Source organism: Tribolium castaneum, unplaced genomic scaffold, assembly GCF_031307605.1.
Source record: "Tribolium castaneum strain GA2 unplaced genomic scaffold, icTriCast1.1 ptg000095l, whole genome shotgun sequence".
Classification (NCBI taxonomy): Eukaryota; Metazoa; Arthropoda; class Insecta; order Coleoptera; family Tenebrionidae; genus Tribolium; species Tribolium castaneum.
The window spans coordinates 15,001-22,525 of NW_026986692.1; the positions used below are offsets into that span (position 1 = coordinate 15,001).

Genomic DNA, 7,525 nt, shown 5'->3' on the forward strand with positions numbered 1-7,525 from the left:
CGTTTTCGAAGTACGGCACTCAAAATCGTGATTTTCTTGTACGACGTTTATTTGCACGTGCTGCCGACTGCGACGGAGTACAGCGTTCAATTGACTTTGTGCATAGTACAGACGAAGTACGACGTTTGCGAAGTACGGCACTCAAAATCATGATTTTCTTGTAAGACGTTTATTTGCAGTTGCTTCCGACTGCGACGAAGTACAGCGTTCAATTGACTTTGTACATAGTACAGACGAAGTACGACGTTTGCGAAGTACGGCACTCAAAATCATGATTTTCTTGTAAGACGTTTATTTGCAGTTGCTTCCGACTGCGACGAAGTACAGCGTTCAATTGACTTTGTACATAGTACAGACGAAGTACGACGTTTGCGAAGTACGGCACTCAAAATCATGATTTTCTTGTAAGACGTTTACTTGCAGTTGCTTCCGACTGCGACGAAGTACAGCGTTCAATTGACTTTGTACATAGTACAGACGAAGTACGACGTTTGCGAAGTACGGCACTCAAAATCATGATTTTCTTGTACGACGTTTATTTGCACTTGCTGTCGACTGCGACGAGGTTTAGCGTTCACTTGACTTTGTACATAGTATAGACGAAGTACGACGTTTGCGAAGTACGGCACTCAAAATCGTGATTTTCTTGTACGACGTTTATTCGCACGTGCTGCCGACTGCGACGAAATGCAGCGTTCATAGTACAAACGAAGTACGACGTTCACAAAGTGATGAAGTAAAACGTAAACAATAAATAATAATAATGCAACCCACAATACACTAATTGTGTATTAAAATTGCATAACCTACACGAAGTACGACGTTCAAGAATACTAAAGAATTTTATTTGTGTTGTATATAATGAAAAAACAGCAAATTTTTTTGCAAATTACGTATCTGTAAATAAATGTAAACATTTAGCAACTAATCAAAATTGTTTTTTTTGCCTAGATATTAAAGTAAAACATAAAAATACATTAAATTTATAAAATGCAACCCGCAGCACACTAGATGTGCATTAATATTGCATAACCTTCACGAAGTACGACGTCCAAAAATATTAATTTTTTTTTATATTGAGGTTAAAAGTGAGAAAACATAAATTAATAATAATGCAACCTGCAATACACTTAATATGTACTGATCTTGCATAACCTTCACGAAGTACTACGTTCAAATATAAATTAATATTATTGTGACCCGCAATACACTAAATTTGTATCAATATTGCATAACCTACACGAAGTACGACGTTCAAGAATATTAAAGAATTTTATTTGTGTTGTATATAATAAAAAAACAGCAAATTTTTTTGCAAATTACGTATCTGTAAATAAATGTAAACATTCAGCAACTAATCAAAAGTGTTTTTTTGCCTAGACATTAAAGTAAATCATAAGAATACATTAAATTTATAAAATGCAACCCGCAGCACAACAGATGTGCATCAATATTGCATAACTGTTACGAAGTACGACGTCCAAAAATATTAAATTTTTTTTTATATGAAGGTAAAAAGTGAGAAAACATAAATTAATAATAATGCAACCTGCAATACACTTAATGTGTACTGATGTTGCATAACCTTCACGAAGTACTACGTTCAAATATAAATTAATATTATTGCGACCCGCAATACACTAAATTTGTATCAATATTGCATAACTTACACGAAGTACGACGTTTGAAAATATTAAATGTTTTATTTGTAGTTTGCATATAATAAAAAAAAAAAACAAATTTTTATGTAAATTACGTATCTATAAATAAACGTACACATTTAACAATTAAATAAACATAGTATTTTGGCCTAGATATTAAATTAAAACATAAAAATGCATAATATTTATTAAAATGCAACTTGCAATACACCAAATGTGTATTAATATTGCATAACCTTTACGAAGTACGACGTTCACGAAGTACGTCGTTTACGAAGTGCGACGTTTACGAAGTGCGACGTTCACGAAGTACGTCGTTTACGAAGTGCGACGTTCACGAAGTACGTCGTTTACGAAGTGCGACGTTCGCGAAGTACGACGTCTACACATTAGGGCACTCAAAATTATTGTTACGTTGTACGACATTCAGACGTTCCAACTGCGACTAACTACAGCATTCATTTGACTTTGCACATACGACGAACGAAGTACGACGTTTACGAAGTACGGCGCTTAAAATAATTTTGTTTTTATTAATTAATTATTTTTTTTAAAACAAACGTTTTTATAATTAAATTTTATAATGGTTTAAATATAAAATATGACTTTTTAATATTATCAATATTTAAAATATTTTCTCCCTTTTGTGTGTATGCCTTATAGTTATAGAGCTGTGCGCTTCGGTAGACGTCGCCTGTGGAGCTATGTCAGTGGAGCGGTGCGCACATCCAATACCGAGCGGCTGCCTCGATCGGTGTCGCGCTGGTATACATATGGTAGTGGTGTGTGTCGATGCGTTGAGTGAGGCGATATGAACGGTGTAACGGTTTAGTCGAAGTTTATCATAAATGACGACGACAAAACGACCGATTATGTATACGTTCTGCATTTGCTTCCAATTTATCGACGTTTATCGCACATTTCCGCTATCGAATTCGAATAGGGCTTTGCTTGCGAGATTGCTTTATTTTGTGATTTTGTGGCTCGCCCAGTTCCCCACAGCGAGATTGCGGATGCGGCAAAACGTATTCTCTTACGTTGGCGGTCCTTATGCAATCAAACTTTGTTGAACTAACAAATGTTTGTGATTTAAACAAACAAAAATAATAAATGCGTCAACTCTCTAATATCCGAGCGAGAATATTTATATAATATTCGTAACGTTTATGGATTCGAAAGAATTTCATAAATTCACGTCGCATTCAATCTTGCGAAGAGTGAAGAGAATGTTTGAACTTTTAAATCGGCAAAGGTAAAAAATAATATTATAAATATTATTATTATGCCTTTATTGACCGATATATGTGTTGTGGTGTTTAACGACTACGACGACGATGATGACGATACATTTATCTCTATATCGTACGAAGAAAAGAAGAAACAGCGTGGCGTTACTTTCTTATATGTTAGATTGTTTCGCACAAACGCGCATATTCTTCATCTTTATAAACGATGATGATGAGTATTTTATTCTCTCGTCTGTCTCAAAAAACACAAAAACACAGTTCCCTGGTTGATCCTGCCAGTAGTCATATGCTTGTCTCAAAGATTAAGCCATGCATGTCTCAGTACAAGCCAAATTAAGGTGAAACCGCGAAAGGCTCATTAAATCAGTTATGGTTCCTTAGATCGTACCCACATTTACTTGGATAACTGTGGTAATTCTAGAGCTAATACATGCAAACAGAGCTCCGACCGGAGACGGAAGGAGCGCTTTTATTAGATCAAAACCAATCGGTGGCGGTTTCGCCGTCATCGTACAACTTGGTGAATCTGAATAACTTTACGCTGATCGCACGGTCTCGCACCGGCGACGCATCTTTCAAATGTCTGCCTTATCAACTGTCGATGGTAGGTTCTGCGCCTACCATGGTTGTAACGGGTAACGGGGAATCAGGGTTCGATTCCGGAGAGGGAGCCTGAGAAACGGCTACCACATCCAAGGAAGGCAGCAGGCGCGCAAATTACCCACTCCCGGCACGGGGAGGTAGTGACGAAAAATAACGATACGGGACTCATCCGAGGCCCCGTAATCGGAATGAGTACACTCTAAACCCTTTAACGAGGATCAATTGGAGGGCAAGTCTGGTGCCAGCAGCCGCGGTAATTCCAGCTCCAATAGCGTATATTAAAGTTGTTGCGGTTAAAAAGCTCGTAGTCGAATTTGTGTCCCGCGCCGCCGGTTCATCGTTCGCGGTGTTAACTGGCGTTTCGCGGGACGTCCTGCCGGTGGGCTTAGCTCGAGAGGGCGGCCCAACTCAATCCCGCCGCGGTGCTCTTCATTGAGTGTCGAGGTGGGCCGGCACGTTTACTTTGAACAAATTAGAGTGCTTAAAGCAGGCTAAAACTTCGCCTGAATACTGTGTGCATGGAATAATGGAATAGGACCTCGGTTCTATTTTGTTGGTTTTCGGAACCCCGAGGTAATGATTAATAGGAACGGATGGGGGCATTCGTATTGCGACGTTAGAGGTGAAATTCTTGGATCGTCGCAAGACGGACAGAAGCGAAAGCATTTGCCAAAAACGCTTTCATTGATCAAGAACGAAAGTTAGAGGTTCGAAGGCGATCAGATACCGCCCTAGTTCTAACCATAAACGATGCCAGCTAGCGATCCGCCGACGTTCCTCCGATGACTCGGCGGGCAGCTTCCGGGAAACCAAAGCTTTTGGGTTCCGGGGGAAGTATGGTTGCAAAGCTGAAACTTAAAGGAATTGACGGAAGGGCACCACCAGGAGTGGAGCCTGCGGCTTAATTTGACTCAACACGGGAAACCTCACCAGGCCCGGACACCGGAAGGATTGACAGATTGAGAGCTCTTTCTTGATTCGGTGGGTGGTGGTGCATGGCCGTTCTTAGTTGGTGGAGCGATTTGTCTGGTTAATTCCGATAACGAACGAGACTCTAGCCTGCTAAATAGGCGTATTTCGACATCCCAAATGCCGGCTGGAGCCGGGTTCGCCCGGTCTCTATGTGCGGTTTTTACTGTCGGCGTACAAACAATTCTTCTTAGAGGGACAGGCGGCTTCTAGCCGCACGAGATTGAGCAATAACAGGTCTGTGATGCCCTTAGATGTTCTGGGCCGCACGCGCGCTACACTGAAGGAATCAGCGTGTCCTCCCTGACCGAGCGGTCCGGGTAACCCGCTGAACCTCCTTCGTGCTAGGGATTGGGGCTTGCAATTGTTCCCCATGAACGAGGAATTCCCAGTAAGCGCGAGTCATAAGCTCGCGTTGATTACGTCCCTGCCCTTTGTACACACCGCCCGTCGCTACTACCGATTGAATGATTTAGTGAGGTCTTCGGACCGGTGCGCGGTGGCGTTTCGACGTTGCCGATGTTGCTGGGAAGATGACCAAACTTGATCATTTAGAGGAAGTAAAAGTCGTAACAAGGTTTCCGTAGGTGAACCTGCGGAAGGATCATTAACGTGTAAATGTTGTTGTTTAGTTGTCACACATACACACACATTTTGTCTGTGCTGATCAACAAAAAACACACATACATACACTATTCGTATGATGATCAATTCTCATACAAAATTCTTTATTATGCGTCGAACGGAAAAGCAACAACGGGTCGTCTTGCATTAAGCGGATCTGTTGTTACGTTTTTCGATTTATTTTATAAATCGATTGTAAACGTGCCGTAAACGACGTTTTCAAAGAATTTTTTCGAACATTAACACGAATCAATATTGTCGAAAGATGGTTATGTGCTAACGTTTTATTATTGCTTTCGCAGTGCCGGTCTTAGCGTATTTCCATCATCGTATTCGCTTCGAAAAAAAGTACTAATACACAGTGGTGGTGTATAATTAATGTGCAAGAGATGTTGTTGTTGTTGTTGTAGTATTTGTATATGGTTGGAGTTATTTATAATAACAAACAAGAATGAATGAATGAATAATAATGGTGTCTGCCAATACGATCGTACTTTATGTACACGACTAAAACTTTATACATACAAACCATAATAATAAATAAACTCGAAACAACCAACAACAAAATTAATACGCTACTGTACATACAAATACACATTTATACATACCATCATTTTACTTAACCGATGGTGAGTGATGTTTGAAAAATAAACGCTTAGGCTTACGGTTTTGTAAGCCAGTCTTTGCGTATTTTCTTCATCGTATTCGCTTCGGAAAAAAGAAAATAAAGATGGTGTATAATTAATGTGTAAAAGAGATGTTGTAGTTGTAATTTAATTTGTAAATGGTTGGAGTTTATTAATAAATAAAAGGGGCTGTCTATTCGTCTGTACTTTATGTACAAGACTAAAACTTTATACATACAAACCATAATAATAAATAAACTCGAAACAACCAACAACAAAATTAATACGCTACTGTACATACAAATACACATTTATACATACCATCATTTTACTTAACCGATGGTGAGTGATGTTTGAAAAATAAACGCTTAGGCTTACGGTTTTGTAAGCCAGTCTTTGCGTATTTTCTTCATCGTATTCGCTTCGGAAAAAAGAAAATAAAGATGGTGTATAATTAATGTGTAAAAGAGATGTTGTAGTTGTAATTCAATTTGTAAATGGTTGGAGTTTATTAATAAATAAAAGGGGCTGTCTATTCGTCTGTACTTTATGTACAAGACTACAAAAACGTTTTATAACAATAAAAAGCTCGAAACAACCAATAACAAAATATACTACTACTATACTACTATACATACAAACGCACATTTATAAATACATAAAATCAATTTACTTTATCGATAGTGAGTGATGTTTGGAAAAAAACGCTTAGGCTTACGGTTTTCGGGTACCTGGGTTCCGCATGCGTCGAAGTAATAATTTACTTTAACGACGCGACGAACCGTAGGAATCTAAATAAAAAAGTTTATTAACTTTTTTAGATTCTGTGGGTTTTAAATGATATACGCCCGACTGACGAAGGAACGTTTTGCACTGCCTGTGCTTTTCTTTTGATTCGTTTTTATGTCGACGGACGTTCTTAGAATGCCCACCAAACGACGTATCACACAAAACACCCTACAATTGTATTGTTTGGTAAATATTGTTGTGATTAAGTTTGCAGCTGTGGCGTTTGTTTGAAGAAAACGTCTGGTTTTTCGACATATTTTCTATTTAATAAATATACATAATGCTTATCGCAAAAGGAGCAGAGTTTTATAGACAAAGTTGATAGAGAAAAAAAACCTAATAGATATATATATACGTATTTATAAAACGTTAATATCATCGGGTTATTCTTTATGTAAACTTAAACTATAACTGCATACTCTTTTCGATAAGTAGAAACAAATGCCACTTTAATTAAATAAAATATTATAAAATATAACGCCGAACGTTTCTTTCGATTGGTCCGTTTCTCACATATACATCACAATTGTAATAACCTTAAGTAGTTATTTTTGTTGTTGTGTGATGATGAAACGATTTCGATGTGGAACGGTGCGTTATGTAATAATATTTTAAATTTGTTTGAAAAGATTACCCTGAACGGTGGATCACTTGGCTCGTGGGTCGATGAAGAACGCAGCTAATTGCGCGTCAACTTGTGAACTGCAGGACACATGAACATCGACATTTCGAACGCACATTGCGGTCCTCGGATATACTGTTCCCGGACCACTCCTGGCTGAGGGTCGTGTCAATTTCAAAGACTGCTCGGTTTTTGTCTTAAACACAGCGCACAATGTTGTGTAGACAATTACGTCGGAGCGTGTTGGGTGCAAATATGACGCGTTACTATAATTGTTAATTGATTGTCGGTTGTCATAATAAAATATTATGCAACGTAGACAACAATAAAAACAATATAAAAAAATAACGCGGCATCCTAAAACGCAATAGCGGCTGACATTCT

General features: G+C 38.5%; 2 non-coding genes across 2 annotated transcripts; both read left to right on the top strand.

Moving 5' to 3' along the window:
* Positions 1 to 3,167: 3,167 nt before the first annotated feature.
* Positions 3,168 to 5,090, top strand: LOC135267793 (small subunit ribosomal RNA). The gene has a single exon (XR_010336166.1). It is a non-coding gene; the product is annotated as a small subunit ribosomal RNA (ribosomal RNA).
* A 2,060-nt stretch (positions 5,091 to 7,150) lies between these two features.
* LOC135267792 (5.8S ribosomal RNA) lies at positions 7,151 to 7,307 on the top strand. Its single transcript, XR_010336165.1, has one exon. It is a non-coding gene; the product is annotated as a 5.8S ribosomal RNA (ribosomal RNA).
* Positions 7,308 to 7,525: the final 218 nt, after the last annotated feature.